Consider the following 19,528-nt stretch of genomic DNA (forward strand, 5'->3'; position numbering starts at 1 on the left):
TAAAACAAACAAACAAAACAAAACCAGCACTACCAGTAGGAATCCTAGAGCAAGAGACTCCCACAGTGATCTCTTTGGCAGGCTGCTAAGAAAGAGGCTACAGGGTCTTCTCCCAGCTGCCCAAATTCCTGCAGCTCCAAGGAAGATCCAAGCCCTCACCAACAAAATCTGTTTTTTCCTTTCTGGTATGAGCTAATTGCCTGAAGCTTCTTGCAGTAACCCTGTGTTCCTCAGTAGCACAACTTCACAGTTCTTCTCTAAGCATTGCAAGTCAATAGAAATATTCTACTATTAAAAAAACTTGAACAATTCCTTATGTCATACATTTATTTGTACTCACACAGTGTATATTGCTGAGAAGAAATTATCCTATCAAGTACATTCGGTGAGGTAGTTTCCGTATGCCTGTCCAAGTCTAATTGTGTCATGGCTCTGGCCCTTAGTCCTTGTATTTTGGCATACGATTTTTTGTAGTTTTCATAGGGGAAGTGAAGTGCGCAATGTGTTTCCTGGAGGACCTGGTTTTCAGGTTAAGGGTCAATGATTCAAATTCAACAGATTTTATCTAATAGATGTTCTGGAAGCAGCAGAATTAATTTAAAATGCCTGAAATCCTTGCCAAGATGCTTTAATTGGTAAATAAGCATCTTCTACTAAGGAATGACAGTTATGTAAGAGTAGAGTACTGGCACATTGTTCAAAGGGATTTATTGCTTGCATTTGCTGTTTACATTCACGAGTAGAAAGACACCCATGCTTGAGGGACAAAACTGGATATTGTTTTAACAAAAATGATCTCCAAGTTTGGTGGAAAACTTTTCAGATAGGACTGCAGTAATCAGCCCCCAGCAGGAAGAAGGCAACAGCATTAATACGTGTCACAACTCACTTAAACAACTTGACGGAGAGCTTGTGTACGTGGGAGGAAAAAAGTAGTGTGTGTTCATGTATGCGCTGCTCACTGAGAAACTTCAAGGAGGAGGACAGCGAATCAGCATACCACACAGTTCTGGCCTCATTACGAACCCTGTCTTTGTGGATACTCCTAACTCACCCACCAGAATAATTCTACCAAATGCATCAGGAGCCCTCTCAGGACCAGGCTTATGCACCCAAGTGTGTGCGTGCAGAACAGGCAAGGAACATCACTTCTCATCTTCCAAGGTGTCAGAGAAATCACCTGTCAGCAAACCTTCTCAGGATCCACAGCCACCCTTCTGCAATGAAGCAGTGACACATTGGGCCATAGAGAAATACAGCACTCATCCTAATGAACAGCAGCACTCAGGCAGTACTGAAGCATTTTCAAACCCAGTATTAATGTTAAGAAAATGACCTATTTTCCAAATATAAATGTAGTATTAAGTTTTAAATAGTAATGGCCCTTTGCTTGAGAAATACACTCAAGAGTAACTGAAGGATATGGAAGAGAATACAGGTAAGGGAATGGCACTTCAATATAGTGTCATTGGCTAATTCTGCCTGTGATACCATACCTAATTTGCCACAGTGCAGCAAGTACTTAAGTTTATGTGTGTGTGAAAGTACAGAGCGGTCTAATGACTCCTTAAAACTTCTTAATGGAAAAATCTTCAGCCACCTCATTTTAACTAAATCCCTAGCCTTTCAGGAAAAAAAAAAAGACTGAATTGCGTATGTGTCACCTGCAAATACTATTTCCATTAGAGTACTGCGTAGTATTCTGGAAGAGCAGAAATTCCTCTCCCAAGTCAGGAATGACATCACAGTAGCATTAAGCATGATCTTGGTTTTGTATTTAAATCAATGGATGTTTTGATCTGGTTTCACTGAAAGCATTGCCTAAAAAGAACAAAATTATCTGTGCTTCATTCCACTAAAATCAATGGATGAATCCACCTGCAATGTTTTGGCACCCCCCAAAGGTACCTGGCTGAATCCTTGACCTGTGAGAGACAGTGCATTAAAATACCAAAGTAATGAAAAGCTAGGTCCTCCAGCTACTTGTTCATCATCTGTTAGCAAGGTTATCCTGTCCTTCCTAGTCTCACATTATTAAAAACAAGTCCAACTCTAACCTGGTCATTAATTACAAAGTAAAATGCCTATCTCCTATCTGATATTAAAAACCTTTGAAAATCCACAAGGTTTAAGTCAGAAAAGCCAGAATTTTTCTAAAATCAAGTAGTCTTTATGAGATTTAACACCTGAATAAAGATGAACATGCTAGTCTTATAAAATGGCCCTACCATGTAGTGAAGTATTATAAATGTAGTTCCTGGCTACTACATTCTCCTAAAGCAGCAGAGAATATGCAGTACTGATCATCTCTGATCTCTCTCTCTGGTGAAGAGAGACTTTAATAGCTTCTTCTAAAGACAGACAAAAGTGGACTTTTTTCAACCCTGACAGTACCAGAAACATCCCCAAGCTTTCAGAGAATCCCCTGGATATCTTTGAGTATGTGTACCGTGAATTCTCACAGCTTTCACTAAACGGGGGAGATCTGGATTTGAAACAGATTTCTTTTTTTTCTGAAAATTATTGCTATCACAAATCCTACAGTTTGGAACAGTCAGGCTAAAAATCCTGTTCTCAATTATACCAGTTCTACATGTGTAGTTTTTCCTCACATGACAGTTTCACGAGCTTTGCAGTCACCACACGGTTTTCTAAGGAAAATGACAGATAGCCTGACAGCTGTAGAGGGCTTACACTGAAAGCATTTAAAGAATCCTTCTTTAATCTGATTTTAGTGGAAATTAAGCTTTATTCATTTTCTATTTGCACCAAAATTAACAGGGTTGATCTTCCGGATAACTAAAACATTCCCCAGAAGTTTGGAATTGGTTATGTGCAGTCTCAAAAGCTATTATTATAGTGCATTCAGACAAATAAATAAATAAAGAACAAACAAACCAGAGCAAAAAGCTGAAACTATCTGTTTCCGTGACAGTGTGCATCATTATGTAATTTCTTAAGATTCCACCTGACCCCTCAATAAAGGGGATTTGCAGCAAACCCTAGAGTATATTCAGTCTCCAAAAACCAGGCCACGTGGCGGCACGTGGTTAAGAGCAGACCTCGGGTATCCAGCTTCCCACAGGCTCTTCTGTAACTATTAGATTTTCCAGAAAGTCCCTTTAAACCCTAATTTACTCTAGAAATACTTACAATTTTTAAATCTCTTTTCAGATATCACACTTCTGAGAATTCACTAATGTTTTGGAGTGTAATCACCAATAACATTTTCCCACTGCTGTATTTCTTTTCCTTTTTTTCCCTTTCTTAAAATAAGCATATAGGTTAAACAAGCTCAAATAAGCATGCTAGGTTATTTCACCACCTAGCATTTTAGCAACCTAGCCCAAGTCACTTAGGGTCAAAACAGACTTTCACCCACTGAAGACCCTGCAACTCATTAGAAACCATTAGTTCATCAGTAACAAACAAATGTCTCAACTAAGTGCACATGTGGAGATTAGAGAGTACTAATAGAGCATGACTAGCACCTTTGCAAATAAAGGACTTTGAAGACAAATACACTGCTTGCCTAATGGCAAAAGGCAGACAGATGTGATGACAGAGGGAAAGCTTGTATTGAAAGCTTTTTTTTTTTTTTTTTTTAAACCCATGCTTAAATTTTATGTCCCTCTGTGATCATTAAGCACTGGGAATGAATGCTTTGGGCTGTTGTTGTAAATGAGGATTTAAAAAAAATCTGATGCTGATATTTTTACTGGCTTTGAAAACCCTTAAATGATTAAATAACTTGATTGCAGTCTACTACTAACTGTTAGCAGTACAAAAGTCAGAATCCTTTGATGCCAAACATCAATTCTTGCCCCAAATTTGAGTCCTATGAGGGACCCTATGTCTGCAGTCATTGTGAAGGGAGTTTTGCCTTATGACCAGATGATAAAGACTTAATGACTGTGTGTTTCATAGAATCATAGAACTGTTCAGGTTGGAAAAGACCTTTAAGATCATGAAGTCCAACCATTAACCTAGCACTGCCAAGTCCACCACTAAACCGTGTCCCTAAGCACCACGTCTACCCGTCTTTTAAATACCTCCAGGGATGACGACTCAACCACTTCCCTGGGCAGCCTGGTCCAGTATCTAAAAAAAAGTATCATCTAAAAAAAGTATCTAAAAAAAGTTTTGCACAGTCACTTCAGTCAGTAAAGTTCCTTAAAACCTCAGAAAATAGTATTAATTTTAAAAGAACATAGGAAGCAATATTTGTTACGTGTTATTTGTAATTATTTATTACCGCCTCTGCAGGAACATCAATTCTACTCAACACGGAGACTGTGCGGTTTGTTGGGTAGGCTGGGAAAGGATGACTCTTCAGGAGGATTTGCAGGGCTCCGCTTGTCCCTTTGCACAAGAAGTTTTGGGGAGAGGCTCAGACATACCAGGGAAGGACGGATAAAAAGGATTTGCTGCAAGACAGGCCTTCCAGTCCCCTGGTAAGGAGGCAACTGAACCTGCACCATTTCTTAGATGAAAATATACATCTGCAGCCTGAGGCTCACAGAAAGATTTTGATAACAGTTTTAAAAAAGATACAGTTTGTTTAGGCAAAGGAGTTTGTCTTGGCTTCAGTTCACCAGCCTGCAAAACGGGCGTTATCTAACCGTGGTTTTGTGAAACAAGGAACAATTGCAGAGTGCTTTCAGATAGACTGATGAAAGCTTTTACTTCGGAGGTTACATTTTTATTGGTGGATGGTATAGGATATGGAAGGATGTGGGAGCGAGGCCAGAAGAAGTGACAACATAAGCAAAGAAAATAAAGTCCAGAAGAAGAATTGTTGATGTCTTGATCTATTTTATAGGTCAGTCTCTCTCAGACATTTCCATCTCCTCTACCTTTCCCAACTGTAAAGACTTGCAGCAATTGCAGCAAGTACCATAAAGAAAGGCAGTATTAGCTACCTTTACTCCAATGTCAACACCAGAAAAGTATGTAGCATGTAGCTAACCAATTCTAGGAAGCTCTTAGGTGTTGGTTGACAGGGCAGTTTTTCCACTTCTAAGTTGTATCAACAGATTTGGAATCAAAGCTGCTTGTCTTTTTATTTCCAGTGTGGTAGTTGCTCCACAACATGGAATAACTTCTTCGCTTCACAATCTATGAAACTCTTGGCTTAATATTTACCTATTTCACAGAATAAGTATGAACATTAACTACTGTAAAATATTTCATATTAAAACTGCCTGTAAGAAGAAACAGTGTCTAAGTAATTATAGTGTGATGGCCATTTAATTGCTCAATTGATCTGATGTTGGTCTGCCAAAACTATTTTAAAGGTATTACTTCTATATTCATATCACTATGTAATTCCTGCATCTGCAAGAACGTATTCTTAAAGTGAGTGTTGGTTACAGGAGTATGTAGCAATCTTGATTTTCTTTGTACACAAGGTTTTCTGTACCCTTTGCTTCAAACTGCCTTTCCCCTGCTTCCCTGCCCCCCACGACATGAGTTGTTCAGGTCAACCACATAACTTTTCATCCAAATTAGATACATTAGGTAAAATTACCAGTTAGATACCAAAGCAAATGTCTACATGGAGTTCATCTTTTAAAATAAAGCTCCAGCTATGCAACAAAATGTTACACTGATCTGTGAGTTTTCCTACTCCAGGATATGTAATTTCTTTTGAAAGATCTTGCATTATCATTTATTTCCATTCCTCTGCAGTAGGTAGAAGCCTGTATTTCCATTTTCTACACACACAGCTCAGCAGAGGCAAGCAAATAACAAACAGTGCTCTTTCAAATATTCTCACCCAGCCTTATTTTTATGAATACTTCTGGAGGTGAGGAAAAATATTTGCAATGCAGTATTAAATATGTATGAATTGACAAAGAATAAAGATCAATGGTTGATAAAGTACAAAGGGTGACAGAAGCAGAGTGAAACAACTTTTAAGCTACTTTCATAACTAGGGTTTATGTAGGTCAATACAAAACATGCAAATTCCCCCCAGCACATCTTTTGTAGAAATGTCTTTTTAAAATTTCATCAAAGAAAGGAAAAGTTGGGATGATTTCCCTTTCTGTAATAAAGTCGCCCCTTGCCACAGATTATTTACACATCTTGCTCATAATACTACTACTGAAGAGAAAGTGTTTCATCTCTGAAGTAGACAAAATGTTTCCTGATGGCCAGGGTCCAAAACAACGCAGGATGGGGCAGAACTTGCAATCATATCCTCCCATTCTTGTAACATTCAAATTTCCTCAGCAAGTTTTTCAGGAACAAGATAATGTTGCGGTCCAACAAGGACACCAACAATACTTTTTGCTAAATACTGTTCCTTTTTGCAGTGTGAGGAAACAAATACACCTCCAGTCTATAACTCATTGTTCCAATGAGCAATAGATACATTTTTTTTGTGCGTTTTATTTTCAACTTCCAAAACTGTAAATACTGTCAGCACTATTCTACAGATGTCCACAAACATGCATATTTCATTTCAGCATAACCAGATGAAACAGTGGACAAAAGGGTGCTTCATGCTGTGGAGAGTCTAGAGAGGTTGGGGAAAATGTCTTCTAGACCAGAAATGCTCTTGCTACCCTTTTACTGGAAGATTCGGTCTTCAGCACATTCCCCATGGAAGAGTAGCAGGGAAAAATGAATAGACTCCAGAGAGGTGGGGGACGGGGGTGTGAGAGCCACCTCTACACAAACATCCCCATGGAGCACAAAAATGAAAGGCCATAAATTCTGGTTTAAATCCTCCACTTCTGTATTTCCTGAAAAACACTCAATACACACATTCACCTGCATGCTTGCTCACGCTTGTGCATGCTCACATTCACTTGTACGCTCACCAGTGTGTATGCAGACTGATGCATCTTCACATTCACTCACACGCCTCCCACATGCCCTTTTGCTCATACGCACCGACTCCTGCTCTGTCTCGCACCTGTGCTCACATGTACACGCTCACACTCACTTGGTCACACAGCTGCACCTCCTTGCACTCACATATGCTTCCTTCCCATCCTTTGAGATTTTTCTTGCTAGAACAACTAATCATTCATTCTTTGGCTATGCATTTTGTATTTTCAACACCAAGTTCTGCTAATGGTACTGATTATTATTTTGTTTGCAATTAAAAATAAAAATAAATTCTCACCAGGAACTAAGTACCATAATTTAAAAACCTGAAGGAAAAGGAAGACCTTTAATTTGCACAATTCATGACAACACAAGGTAATAGCGCTTTTTATCCACAGTGCCCAAAGAGCAGAACTGTACTTTTCACAACATGCATAGGAAAATGAAAAGTGTGCTCTGAACTTTAATCCCTCAAAGATACATCATATCCTACCACACTTTTCTCCACAAAGCAGTTAAAAAGCTTATACTTTAACTCTGATTTGCAATCCAGCCCAACAAGCGGGATAACTTCACAGAGCACAAGACAGCTGAGACACTGCAACATGCAATAGCAAGGAATGACAGGTAGCAATGTTCAGCACGTACCTTTGAATCTGCCACCCAAATCGATTGCTTTTTTTCTTGTGTTATGAGAAGTAGTGACCATTTCTATTTACCTCCAGCATGCCACTCATTACGTTACAGTAGACCTGCATGTCATATTTAGAATACAGGTGTACAATTAATTTATGCAGTAATATGACAATCCTTTGCATTTTATGCTATCATTTTCCTAGCAATTCCACCATTCCTAACACTTGCTATTTTGACCACCACCAAGCACTGCACTGATGTTTTCACAGAACTTTCTTATTATACATCCATGCTCTGAGCTATAAGAGAGCTAGTCCAGAGCTTGCCATTTGGGATGAAAAAAACCCAAGACCGCCTTTTCCTCAAGGCAAATCAGTTTACATTACTACCATATGATTTGCTGCTTTATCACCCAGTTACTGACTATCATGAGATACTCTGCAGATCTAAACTAAAAGGTCAGCTTTCAATTTTATTACTCTAAGTAATTCCCTGTCATCAGCAAACTTTCTCACATCGTTTTGTACCCCCTTTGGGATCATTTATGATAACACTGAAGCACATAGGCCTGGTACAAATTCCTGGGAAACATCACTGCTGACTTCCCCTCATTAGTCCAAGGTTTATAAAAAATAATAATAAATAAACCAAGAAACCTGAACACCACAAGAATAAAACCCACATGTTGACTCCCCCTTTCTTCCCTGCAATAACTGAGTGATAATCACACGCATATAATTATGACAGGACAGAAGTAGGTATCATTTTAAAAGACGGTCATTTTTTTAAATTACTACCACAATCTTGTAAATATCTTGTAGATACTTAACCTTTGCCTAATGTTCAGATGCTACTCATCTGCTTTATGATGACAGTGGCATCATATAAACTGCAGATGACTTGAAAAAATATGTAATAAAATATTGATTTACATGAGAAATCAAATAAAAACTGCATCAGGAATAAAATGCTACATTTTCCTTTAATGAGACATTTACGGCACTTGTTGTTCCGCATGAGATTTGCGTGATACACATACATGTATGTCCTTTACCACAAGCTTTTTTTTCTACTTTTTTTAATATTTCCATTAGTGGAAATGAGAAGCCAAAAAAGTCCTGTAAGTGATACACTTCTTGCTGCAACCACAATACCCTACTTTTTACTTCTTGTTTTTCTGGCTGTTCGTTATTATCTCATCTCTCTTCAGTTGAGAGCACCAAAACAGCTTGTACCAACACAGATGTCTTACCTCCTTCTTAAGCAAGATATTGTTCCTCTTCTGTCTTCTCTTTGTGACTTGTCCATGTTGCTTCAAGTCTGAAATTATCCTCGTGTCCTGTACCAGTATTCATATTTTTCTATATCATCAAAACAGCGAAACCTGTTTTTCTGTTTGGTTTTTTTTTGTTTTGTTTTTTGGGGTTTGTTTGTTTGATTGGTTTTTAAAACTAGGCTTTCTTCCTCAGTTTGCTCGGCTCTTTCCTTCTGAATATATTATGGGTCTTGCCTCAGTCTACCTATAAGCATTTTGGAGGCAAGATCACACCTGTTTCTTCAACCACATCTCCTTCTTTGTTTCTAAAGCACCCTGCATCTTTACCCCGTTTTGGTAAATGTGCATGTAAATAATCTTCCTCTACAGAATAAAAGCTGTCCATTTCCTTTTTTAATCAGTGTAGAGCTGAAATTTTCAAGGAAGCCTCCCTTCTCCAATCTCTAACCTAAAGTCCTGAGATGCTGGCTTGCTCATTTAGGAAAATATATTTTATAAAATCTTATAGAAATGTAAACAAATAGTCAAAAGGAAGTAGGCATAGATCTAAACATATGCTTAAATATTTTGCTGCACCAAGGCCTAAAATATTCCTGTTTCCAAATAAGGTTATTTGGCTGATAAATTTCTGTTTAAGAGTTGCTGAATTTAAAAGCTGAATCTGATTAAGCATGTTTACCTTTATAAAACACGTCCAACTGAAACAGAACCCTCTTTGACTAAGGTTTAGACCTTAGTCAAATAAATCTTAGACTAAGATTTATTATTTTTGTTCTAGGGCAGCCACTTTATTAAAATTCAGTAAATAAAATTTTATATTATGAAAATATTTATTTCTCCTCATCCTTTCCAACACTTTCTAAGTTCACAGTGTATTTTATTTTTCCTTTCACTTACAATATACAGAAAGAGAAAAATTATTTTTTATAATTTTAAAATTAGAAAATCAGTCTGAAAATGAATACATCACTCTGAAATCTGCAGCAGAAGGCCAGCTAGGTACATACTCAAGAAAGCATAAGAAGAAGATGAGAAATAATATAGGATAGCTTTAGACTTACAAACTTTCATAGACAAAGAGCTCTCTTGTTCTGTGTCTGAGCTGTTCAGTAGCTACCGGAAGAGGGACCTGGAGTTTTTACTACTGCAATATAAATAGTTGCGGTTACACAGATAACTCATCTTTATTCTATAATTTGGGTTTTGGTCAACATTAGAAGACAATGGATTATTTTTTTTCCCCTACCTCTGCAAATTAACTAGTGTAATGGAATTCTCCTCAAGAGATGCAATAAACAGGCTCTCGTTACATGTCATTGAATAGATGACTAACACCAAAACAGGAGTAAGAAGTGTCTAATAACTAGCCAGAACAATCCATCTAGTTTATCGTTCCAATGAATCACACGACATGACCAGAAGCGGATCCACCAAGGGACCAAACTGCAGGCACTCCCAGTCACAGACAGGCACGCATCTCACCCCATGGCTGTGGTCAGGCTGCCAGATGTGCCCTAGATGATGGGAGGGAGCACAGGCACAGTCCCAGAAAGCTGGGGACCCACCCTACCCAGAGGTTCTCCACCCTTCAGTTAAAGCAGGTTCGAGCCTGAAATGAAGTAGCCACATAGTATTTGTAGAGATAAAAATAAGTAGCATAACTAACTAGGCTAAGGTACTTAACAGCTTGTGATTGAGAGAGGGCAAAAACAATCTTGAAATAGTCAAAGCAATGATAGAAATCTTCTGCACTCCAAGCAGCAGGCCTTACAACAGCACAGGACCTGTGAGAAGAAAAAAACAAAAAATTATCACCTTTCAGCTGTTGGTTATTTGTTCCTAAAACTACTCTTGCTGCTTGTTTTTTCTATTGAGGGGTGAGATATCTCAAGTTTAGCGTATAATAGCTGCCACGCTGTAAGAGCATGTCATGGTTTAATTCACAGCAACTTATTAACGAATTCACACTTTTGGCTTACGAAACAACAGGTTATAAATATTCCCTCCTCGCAGCCTGGAAGGGGTCCTTTAAAAGTGACTGCAATTTTCAGCTCTGAATTGCAACATTTGGATTAGTTTTACCCAAAGTCTTTTATTCCAAATTTCATTTCCTAGAAAGGCTTGTACTAGCCAAAAGTAATATACAATGCTACTGCAATTCTACAACAGAAAGATGTATATTGCCTCAGTCAATTCATCTCAGTTGTACAAGGAATAATATATCAGTCCCACATATCAGCTACCAGAGTAAGAGCATCTATGTATGAGTTAACAACAGAAGATCTGGCAAACTTTGAGGCAAATATTCTTCCCTGCATAAAACACAGACTATGCAATAAAAAAATTGCTAAAATTACAGCATAATTCCTCTAGTCCCTTTTTAGTCAGGATACTCGTACCAGGGCTCAAACGTAATGAAGCAATTTTGTTGAGAGAAAACCTAACCATTACAACAGGAGACAACGCCCACAAAATATGTAACTCTGGTACAGAACAGCCTCCTGAAAGCCAGGATATGGCCATAACTGATAAGCTAGTGGAACCAATAACTACATTTGGATAAAGAGTTTCCAGCTGCTTACAAATACAAAAAAAATGGCTAGTATTAATCAGGGAGGACATGAGCTGTACTTGTTCAAACCGGGGAAAGATTCCAGGCAGAAGTCTGCCAGAAAAAGAAAATGTATGGGCCATACACTAAGCTAAGCAGAAACTCCTAGAACTCCTCTGAAAACAATGCTTCCTCAAGGAGACATGAGCAACTGCAAAGTCTCACCAGTGAATTAATTGCATTCCTGCCTGCTACTTTCATATGAAGTCAACAGCCCTCCCACACCGGATAAATTAGGCACTTAACCATGACACTGTTAACTTTACAATCACTATTTTATTTCCATTTCAGGTCTGTGGTTATGTCTATTAAGTCGTTGCTGTTGGGAAACAGCAAATGACTTTAGCAGCCTCAGCTCTGTGGCCAGCAGACACTTGTATATGTTACAGGAAACCACACGTTGTGCTAGTTACGCATGAGTTTTTCAATACCAGCATTGCCATGGCCATAGAGGCATGGAGAATAAACTCTGTTCTCATTTCTAGGTGTTTTTCCCTAACTCAAATGAAACAAGTTACAATACGGCTTCTGTCACTACTGCTTCTTCTGATGGCCCAAAAAAAAAAAAAAAAAAAAAGTATTTTAGCACCATCTTTGACATCATCAGCTTACTCTGTGGTTAAAACACAAACTAATGCTAGTAAGTTGGTCTTTCTACCCACTTTTACTCTCAGGAAATAACACTTGCTGCTGCCAATAGCAAAAGTAGCATCTGTCACTGTGTTTCCCAGAGCAGAGAGACAGAAGAGGGCAATTTAGGAGCCAGAGTTCAAGACTACTGCTTCAGAGACATTTGACTACCTAATTCTTTGTTCTGTTGGTGGGAGTTTTAATATCAATAACCTTTCACAAAATAAAAATAACAGCAAAAAGTATCAAGGGCACTCTGATATATAGAAGCACTCTTGAAATCCTACCCATTTTTACTAACACACTGGGAACAGTGTAACAAAACAGCCAAAGACAGTCCTTTCTTCCACTCTGCCATGCTATTTCCAGCATTAAGAACAGCGTTTCTTAATTTCAGATTAAGGTAACTGCTTCCATCGCAATACTGAAATCCTTAGCAGTTTTCAAACCTTGCAGCTTCCCACATGTTGAAACTGGGGTAACGTTTAAGAATCCAAAAAGCATCTTCTAAACCACCTAAAACAGCAATCAAACAGCTTTAGAAGCTGTGTGGCTAAACCCAGGGGAGATCTGAGCTAAACAGACCCAAAAAAGCAAACACACAAACCCAAAGGAATTAAGTGAAAGAAAAAAAAAAAAGGCAAGAGCTAGAAAAAGGAGAATCAATCTCAATAAGCATAACACCACCTTGTAACTTATAACAGAAGAAAAAACTGCTTTAGAAATATAGATAGACATTTAAAAACTGATTTAGAAATAAAGCAGGAAATCATAACAGAACAAACCTTGTCATTACATTAAAGTGAGTGTATTTTAATCTCGTGGTATACACCAAGATGAATTTTCTTGCATTCAGACATGCCAGGGCTTTTCATGTATTGACCAGTGTTAGTACAGTGACTGCACTACTGCCTGGGCACCCTGTTGGTTTACAGGCCGTTTGCATAAAGTGGCCATGGAGGTTTTTACCATTGTGTATTCTAGATCAGCTGTTGAAGAGCTTGACATTGTGCCTGACTGGGGACAACAACATTGGATGTCCCATATTACCATTAGCATCAAGGGCACAGCTCCACACAGCTTTTTTCCTCTTGACGCCAATACTTGTTCAAAGAATTTCCATCTCTCCCCCATGCTTCCCTTCTTCACTGTTGCTAGTAGAGGCAGAAAAAATAAAAAGCATATATTTTAAATACCCAGCAGCAAATTGATCCATCCTGCATCCTTGCAAACACCTGTTCAAATATAGAAGACAACAGTATGGTAGAGCAGCGTGAGGTAGGCTATAACTTTAAAGTAAGCTGCAAAAGGTGAGGATGACCGTGTTCCCAGCAGACCAGCTAAGTTATGGCCAAACATCACCCTGAGCACTAGAGGTTTCTGGTACGTACTACTGGTACGTACTACTGGTACGCAGCACGTAACCAGCTCCTGTCAACACGTAGGTGAGGACACTGGGTCATTGCCACGCAGGCAGAGCACAATCTCCCTCCTACAGCGAGTCACGCTTGCAGAGCCCGTGACATGTCAAAAGGTCCGGTCCCAACCAGCTCTTTGTGCAACGTCGTGGTTTACCCTGATAAAATGCAGAGCTGCAAGTCCACAGGTTCTTTTTGCATGTATTTGTGGCACATTTTCAACTGAACTTCAAGTATCATTGTATGTTCGTTTCAACTGTTCCCATCAGAACAGCTCTTTAGCTTTTTTGCCATAAGTTGTTTGTGATTACTGAAATGTACATATGAATTTACACTTAAGAAATTCCAGTGATTCCAGGTCCCAAAAAAATGTAGTCTATAAACTACTAAAGAATGCTAACTGACCACAAAAGTCTGTTTCTAAAGTGAAAAGTAGTGTGGAAAAAGGATTTTATAGTACTGAACAGTATTTTCTTGTGAGAGAGGGAAAGCTCCAAGTAGTATCAGCCCTATTACTTTAACAGCTTTCTATTATCACAGATGTCATGATAGACAGTTTGCATTCCCATTTTTGTTTCACATGCATAACCCAGAAGCTACAATTTCAACCACCACTTTGGACTCCAATTCTCATTATAATTAAGCATTCAAAACCCCATGACAGTTTTGAGCATCTTGCCTAGACTGCACAAATCCCTCAAGAATTTATTTTTTTTCCTCTCATTTGTATAAACTATTGCAACAGTTTGTTAATAAAAAAATCTTAATTAACTTGTAGATACTTCTAAATCAGAATAACAGAAATACAATGCACAGCGATAAAAGTTTTTCAAGAATTTGTACATGTCAATACATCTTTGTTTGAGTATGAGTACAGGCTCACAGTATTGAAACACGTTAACAGGTTACAATTGGAACCTGTGTTTATTCCAGAAATAGTTATTTTTATAGGAACTGTAGCATATTTGCAGTTACAGCTAGTATTTACCTACCCACTAAAAATAACTTTTCTGAATAATTTCTGAGCACTTTCAGTGCTGAATAAATACCTAGAATGCGCAGAAGACATAAGTTCAAAAAAACAGGTACCACACTTTGAAACAGCGTGGGAATGGAAAACCACAAATCAAACCCCAAGCTTCACCAAACATAAACAGATGTGCAGGTTGAAAACAGCTTCCTAGCTTGTTTGATCTGCACAGAGGTCAAGATTCTGCCCCCTCCCCCCCCCTTTTCTCCTGTTTCTAAGAGGAAGGGAAAAACAAGTCTGAACGCAATAAGGCCTAAATGGTTGAAGAAGATTAGCAAAAAGAGGAACGAGCAGTCATGGAAAAGGATACCTGAAAATAGTTTCACATTCTCATGTATCAGTTCACGATTGGACACAGGACAGTAACGATTTACTGCAACTAAGGGAAGATCTGCACGAAATGCCATTTGGTGCAGGCTGTAAATGTTCACAGGAGGCACCGATGGAAGGGACAGCGTTCCCACAGAGGACAGAGGAGGGAAATGAGCTGTCAAGAAATAGCTTCCGTCACTGCGAGCAGCAGAAACTTTCGACGAGCCCGGTGCTCGCCGCAGCAGAGGCGCTCCCGCCGCAGACCGCGGGAACAGAAGCCCCTTTTCCCTCTGCAAGGCAGCAAGAGCGGCGCGGCCGGGGCGGGGACCAGCTAGCGCTCACGGCCGGGGCGGGGGGTCAGAACACGGCACTCAGCCCCCAGCCCGGGCCTGGCGCCTCTCCCCGCAGGGCCCACAGGCCGGGGTGCCCCTCAGGACCACCCGCCGCTAACCGAGGCGTGCGGTACAGGGCGGCCCGGGGCCGGCGGGGCTGAGGCAGGGCTCGGGCAGAGGAGACCGCAGCCCCCCCGCGCTAACAGCTCCTCAAGCCAAGTCAAGCCAGGCCAGGCCGGCCCGGCGCGGCCGCGCCACAGCCCGCCCGCGCGGCCCAGGTACGTGCCCGCCTCCCCACCTCCCCCGTGACGCCAGAGGCACGCGCGGCCGAGGCCCGCCCCCGCAGCGACCGCCACGTACCTTCGCGGCGCAGGCGGCCGCGGGGGCAGCCCGGCCTCTCGCGCAATCTCGCCCCGGCGCCTGGCGCTGCCCAATCAGAGTCCTCCGCGACGCCCGGGCGCGGGTCAGGCCCGGCCAATCCCCGCGCCTCGAGGGGCGGGACGTCTCCCCATGGCAACGGGAGCCGGGGCCGCCGGAGTGCCGTGGGGCTGTCGCGCCGCACCGGACCGCGCCTCGCCTCGCCGCCGTGCTGAGCCCCGCGGATCCTCAGGAGAACGCCCGGGGGACGCCCTCTTCATCCCCGCGCGCAGGAGACACCTCACCCTTAAGAAGCAGCGGCTCCCCTCCCGCCGCAGGGGGATCGAAAGGTAGCATCGCCCGTCTCAGGCCGCCTCCGGGGTGGCGGTGTCCGCCGTCGGTGGCGGAGGGGGCCGGCGGGAGGCGCCCCGCGGGCGCGGAGCGGGGCGGAGGCCTGGCGGCGGGGCAGCTCCTGTCAGGGAGAGCCGTTGGCCGCCGCGGGGCGGAGTGGGGGGGGGGCGGACGCGCTCCCCTCGCGGGGGTTTAACCGCCCTCCCTCCTGTCAGATTTGAAAACACGAAATAACGGTAATACGAGGGGGAAACGGTGGGCGCGGGGGGGGGACGGGAGGCCGGCGGGGGACGAGGGGCTTGCTCCCGTGGCGGGGGCGGAGGTGGCGGGAGAGGGGAGCAACCGGAGTTCGGCCGCGATCGCCCCGCCGCCCGGCGGGAAGGAGGCCACCCAGGTTCCCTCCGCCGGCCTCTCTGCGCGGCTGCCGCCCGCCGGGGTCAGCGGCTTTTCAGGAAGTAACACCTCAGCAGCCGCGCTGATGGACGCGTAAGCGGGCGGCTTTAAAGCGCCAGGAAAAATTCATGCATACCTGGCAGCGGCAGCAGCAAAAGGTTGGCTGGCTGGTGATTGCACAACGAAAAACTTCGGCCGCTTTGTCCAGGAGACTAGACTGGTTTCACTAGAAAGTGTATAGCTTTTCATCATTATGCTTACTGTAGTACCACTGGAGGAGCTAGGTAAAATGCTTCAGTGTCAGGCTAGCTGCTGTACTTGGAAAATATCCCAAAAGAGGAAAAGGTTGAAACATGGTTGTAGAGAGGTAACTTTTTTTTTTTTTCTGAAAAGAACATGGCTATGTTTTTCCAAAGCATTCACGTTTGGCAACACTTTTTAGTAAGCCTGTGGGAGAAAAAGCCTCTGTTGGTTGAGCTGTAAGTATTTGCTGTGGAGAAATAATGTCCAGCATTTTCAAAGTTAGACTATCACAGTAATGACAATGAAGCACCAGTACACCACAGTATCAAGTTCAATGTGGAGGTTTGTTTTGGGTCTTGTTTGTCATGTTGTTTTCTCCTGCTCTAAAGAAAAGACTTGTAGTTGACTCAGTACTGGTGCAGTTCTACCCCAAATTCTGAAGTGACTGTCCCTCTCAACTGAACAGAGCAGCATGGGAAAGATTCCTACTCTAAAGATGGGGTAGGAGATGAAAAGCCACTCAAAAATTGTTTAAAACCAGGTTTTGTTGTAACCTCTATAGACCTTTGCTTAAGACTCACAAAAGGCTTATGGGAGAAGCCCGCATTTCTGTGAGCACTTAAGATCCACTTATATCTCTTACTGTCAGTTGCTACACAGTGATCTTGTACAGTCACAAGGCAACATCCACCATGGGCCGCAAATTATTAACGTCATTACGTGCAGTAACTCCTAGCTATGATTATATATTTTCCCTTCTACTCGCTAATGTAATCTTTGGGACAGTGGCAGTATTTTATTTCAGAATAAAAAAGATAATTCTATTAAAAAAAGTAATAACATAAGAACATTGTGAATCTCATTCACTTCTAGCCAAGATAGTTAACATAGACCAAAAAAGGGGGGAAACAAAATTATAAGTTAATATTGCTCATTGTGTCTGCTTAAAACTTCCATTAGCTATGGGATGCAAAGGCACCTAATGTAGGCATCTGATGTAAATTTGCTTGTGACTTGATGCTATAATACGGCTTGACAGATCATTATTTGATATGTGAAATTATATTCAGAAAACCCAATCAAGCAAATAAAAACTAAGGAAGAACAACAAAAAGGATTATTTTTTAATAAGACTGAGAAGTTTCCATACCTTGGCTGTGTAGTAATGGTAGTATTGCTGAACATAAACTTTTCATTCGTATAAACCAAGTTAAGGTTTTGTGTCAAAAGCTGGCCCCAAGTGATACGTACATAGCTTAAATTGTAATCATAAAAGGGGAGAGCGGTAGTTCTCTGAGATAATAAAAAATGTAAAAAATTATTATATTGACTCAAATGTCAGAGGTGTGGAAATATTGACCCATGCTTCTAGTGATAAACTGACTAAACAAATGTGCTTTACAAAAGAAAGATCAAATCCTTTACTGTTAAGTTAAAAGTCCGTATCAGTGTTGCCATGATTTGAACTCCTGTACAGCAAAGGTGTTTATCTAGTGAGGTATTGTGCTCTTGTCTATTTGATTGCTCAGTAAGCAGAAAAAATCTCTCTGAAGTTCCTGTTAGATACATAGTAGACACAAGCCTTCTGGATAGGGATGTGCTTGTATGTAGCTAAAAACATGGCCAGGTACTTAATCCAAATTGAATGACATCAGAGGCAAAATTCATGTTAATTTCAACAGCATATTTGGATTACTAAGTAAGTAGAAATCAATGGGAATTAAGAAATTATGGGAGTAAATCTCATTAGGCAGCTATCATTAAGCGCCTAAATATTTTTAAATCTGGCTCCATATCATTAGATCTAAATGTATTCTTGTTAGCTATTTTGTATTTTCTTTCCAAAGGGGAAAAAAAGTACCTTGAAGTCCTGGGGCATTCAAGGTTTACTTTAGCATCATCATTTGTTGTTGACTAGAGCAAAATGCATATTAGTAGAATAATTGAAATACTTTTTGATTTGAGATTAGGGTTTGAGCAAACACTTTGGTTGCCTGTAGTAGCATATTGGAAATTAGGTTGTTTTTTACGCCAGCACTGGCAAAATTGCTGTTTGGATTTATAAAAAATGAATTTGTGAGATTCCAGGTTTGCTGTTGTATTTTGTTCTATATGGGAACTGAACTTATAGTACAGGAAGCTAGATTTGTACTGGTAAATTTTTTTTTAAAAATTGCTTTTGAAGTCAATGAGTTTTATCAAGTATGCATTGAATTCAGTACAAGTACGAGCTTGAGTATTCGTTTCATAAATCTTTTTTTTGAGCCAACTTTATTGAAAAGAATTGATAAAATCATGCAAGTTCCTTTTAAAAACAAGACTAATATATCAGCATTCTTCAGTTAGTAAGATAGCTTTGTAGACACTGATATTTATTTTTCTGAAACAATGATAGGGAAGTTCCTTGGAGGCAGGTAGTATATAAATATGTGTGTGTATTTATGTGTGTGCACACAGGTTTTTAAATAATGAACGATTAACATTGCGACAAGAAGAAAAAATAGTTGTCTTTTCAAAATTCACTTGTGTAGAGCTAAGCACATGTAGCAGCAGGCTGTATGTTTTGCTTCAATGCCATCTTTATTTCTGGATATACAGTTGTGTTGTAAATAGTACTTGCTTCTCTCCCACTTGAGCATTCATGCGTTGTGTTACTCTATAGTATCCCCCAGCATTTGGGTGACTCATTTAATAAAACAGCTGAAGTGTATCTTTTTAAAAAAGGTTCTTTCAGCAAATGTTGTACTACACACAGTTGAGGCAGGCTGTGTTTTCTGAGAAGCTGAAAAAAGAAGCTGTCTCATCAGCCAACTTTTAACTGTAAAGACAACGAAGCAGATGAAGTGCTGTGAGAAAAATGTAACAAATACAAGTCAAAAGAAAAGAAGTAAACAGGATGAGAAGAAAGGATTCTGCTGCCTTTATGTACTTAAATAATACTGTTTTATATAAATAAATTTTATATAAATAATACTGTTTTATCTAAACTGTATTTATGTACAGTATTAAAGTGCTTCTTGAAAAAATAAGGTATGCCTCCTGGTGCAGAGAACTGAGTGGGATGTACTCTAGCAAAAGATCTAGGACAGCATATCCAGG

The 19,528-nt window shown here is 40.6% G+C and overlaps 2 protein-coding genes across 11 annotated transcripts in view; one reads left to right on the forward strand and one right to left on the reverse strand.

Annotated features, from left to right (window-relative positions):
* Positions 1–15,578, reverse strand: part of PIK3C2A (phosphatidylinositol-4-phosphate 3-kinase catalytic subunit type 2 alpha) — a 77,755-nt gene extending 62,177 nt beyond the window's left edge. Inside the window, exons 1-5 of one of the 8 annotated variants that reach the window (XM_087745653.1) lie at positions 14,752–15,386; positions 10,437–10,536; positions 9,814–9,896; positions 8,729–8,815; positions 7,489–7,592 (exon numbers count right to left, since the gene is read on the reverse strand). The gene's annotated coding sequence lies outside the window, so the exon portion shown is untranslated. Of the gene's footprint in view, positions 1–7,488; positions 7,593–8,728; positions 10,537–14,751; positions 15,387–15,445 lie in introns of those variants that run through there. The other 7 variants (XM_087745652.1, XM_087745651.1, XM_087745654.1 and 4 more) reach the window with 7 other exon arrangements.
* Positions 15,579–15,606: 28 nt separating this feature from the next.
* Positions 15,607–19,528, forward strand: part of NUCB2 (nucleobindin 2) — a 38,404-nt gene continuing 34,482 nt past the window's right edge. For 2 of the 3 annotated variants that reach the window (XM_087745662.1, XM_087745663.1), the window contains exon 1: positions 15,607–15,792. The gene's annotated coding sequence lies outside the window, so the exon portion shown is untranslated. Of the gene's footprint in view, positions 15,793–15,896; positions 16,030–19,528 lie in introns of those variants that run through there. The other variant, XM_087745664.1, reaches the window with a different exon arrangement.

This window comes from Nipponia nippon, unplaced genomic scaffold (assembly GCF_047370975.1).
Source record: "Nipponia nippon isolate SJK-2023a ecotype South Korea unplaced genomic scaffold, ASM4737097v1 scaffold_10, whole genome shotgun sequence".
Classification (NCBI taxonomy): domain Eukaryota; kingdom Metazoa; phylum Chordata; class Aves; order Pelecaniformes; family Threskiornithidae; genus Nipponia; species Nipponia nippon.